General features: G+C 35.7%; 1 pseudogene; it reads left to right on the forward strand.

Moving 5' to 3' along the window:
• Window positions 1-995: 995 nt before the first annotated feature.
• Window positions 996-1,078, forward strand: LOC136379157 (U2 spliceosomal RNA; annotated as a pseudogene).
• Window positions 1,079-2,373: the final 1,295 nt, after the last annotated feature.

Below are 2,373 nucleotides of genomic sequence, written 5' to 3' on the forward strand. Positions count from 1 at the left end.
AGAAGAGAGAGAGAAGAGGTGGAGAAGCAGATAGTCATTTTTCTTGTGTGCCCTGACCGAGAATCCAACCCAGGACTTTTACACACTAGACCGATGCTTTACTACTTAGCCTACTGGTTAGGGCCTAAACCATGTTTTTGTAATTTACAATTAAGGTATTTTCCATGAAGAGACAATTTCTTAAATTATTTCTTGTCAAATTTTAAATTGAGATAAAATATAGAACAGGGGTCCCCAAAGTACGGCCCGCGGGCCACATGCGACCCCCTGAGACCATTTATCCAGCCCCCACGCACTTCCGGAAGGGGCACCTCTTTCATTGGTGGTCAGTGAGAGGAGTATAGTTCCCATTGAAATACTGGTTAGTTTGTTGATTTAAATTTACTTGTTCTTTATTTTAAATATTGTATTTGTTTCCATTTTGTTTTTTTACTTTAAAATAACATATATGCAGTATGCATAGGGATTTGTTCATAGTTTTTTTTATAGTCCGGCCCTCCAATGGTCTGAGGGACAGTGAACTGGCCCCCTGTGTAAAAAGTTTGGGGACCCCTGAAATCTAGGTTGCTAAACACTTGTGAGATAAAAAAAATGCAAAATAAAGAGTAGGGATTTTAGAAGATAAAAGAGAACTAGATTAAAATTATGATTTGTCACTTAATGACAAGGTAGATAATAATCTCAGGTTCTTCAACTATTAAATTGAAATGGCAATACATAATCCCTGAATTGAGGGAATTGGTATGTTATACATTTTTGTGTTTTTCTTCAATTTCTATTCTTTATCATTAAAGAACTGGCAACATTTATATCCAGAAGTGTCTAAGGAGTCTTGTTCTCAAGATATGGTTCTAGTTGTGCCCATCAGCTTTGCCCATTCTTCTTCTTAGGCTGATTGCATTGTTTATATGCTTTCGATCTCGTGGTCTATGCTCAGACTTCAGGATCCAGAAGATATCTAGCACTGACACCCTTTTTATTTAAAATTGCTATTGATTGCTTCTCTGCCTTTTGGCTAAGATCAAGTGTAGTATTTTTTTTTATCAAATATTAAACTGACTGAACAGATACAACACTTGAAAGAAAAAAAAATTAAAATAATATTTAAAAATTGCCATGGTCACATGCCTTCAAATGTGTCTGAATCCTTTGTATTCTATGTTATTCTACTGAAGGTAAGTTATAATTTTATTTTTCTAGAACAGAAAAAAAATTGTCTAGTTTGTTTCTTTCTTTTTAACCTAATATTTTTCCTTTATGATTGTTTAATCTTTTATTATTAATACTCTCTCTTCAGTAAAATCATTTGCTGATGAAAATAGAATTGGCTAAATTTATAATTTTCTTTTTTCTTGAGCAAGAAAGAGAGACAGAGAGACAAAGAGACAGGAAGGGAGTGTGAGAGGCATTTACTTATACTTGTTTTCAGTTTAGTTGTGCATTGATTATTTCTTTTTTAAAATTTATTTAGAAAATTAAATTTAACAGGGTAAAATTGATCAATATAAGATACATTGATTTTGGGTAAACAACTCTACATCATTTGAACAGCCAATTGTGGTGTATACCCATCACCCAAAGTCAAATAATCCTCTGTCACCTTGTATGTGTCCCTCCTTATACTCTTCCCCAATCACCTCTTCCCTCCCCCTTGCCCACATCCATTCCCCCTGGTAACCACTGTACTCTTATCTATGTCCATGAGTCTAAATTTTGTATGCCACCTATGTGTGAAATCATACAGTTTTTAGCTTTTTCCGATTTACTTATTTCACTCAGTATAATGTTATCAAGGTCCATCCACGTTGTCATAAATGATATTATGTCATTGTTTCTTATGGCTGAGTAGAATTCTTGTATATATGTACAACATCTTCTTTATCCAATACTCTACTGAGGGACAATTTGGTTGTTTCCATGTCATAACCACTGTGAATAATGCTGTGATGAACATGGGAATGCATATGTCTTTTTGTACCAATGTTTTTGAGTTATTCGGGTACATACCCAGTAGAGGGATTGCTGGGTCATATGGTAGTTCTATTCTTAAGTTTTTGAGAAACCACTATACTTTCTTCTATAAAAATTGCTTCTTATACATCCCATTCCCTGACTGTGGCCAAGCCAGAGTCCTCTTGCTCAAGTCAGCAACCATGAGATTTTTATGCCAGTGACCTTTGTCTTAAGCTGGTGAGCTTTGAAATCTAGTGAATGATTCCCCCTGCTCAGGTCAGTTACTCCAGGCTGATGAGCCCATGGTCAGAGCTAGCAACCTTGGGGTTTCAAACTGGTAACCTTGGCATTCCAGGTCAACACTTTATCCACAGCACCACCACTAGTCAGGCCAAATCTATAATTTTTGTGTTGTTCTCA

This window comes from Saccopteryx leptura, chromosome 7 (assembly GCF_036850995.1).
Source record: "Saccopteryx leptura isolate mSacLep1 chromosome 7, mSacLep1_pri_phased_curated, whole genome shotgun sequence".
NCBI classification, from domain to species: Eukaryota; Metazoa; Chordata; class Mammalia; order Chiroptera; family Emballonuridae; genus Saccopteryx; species Saccopteryx leptura.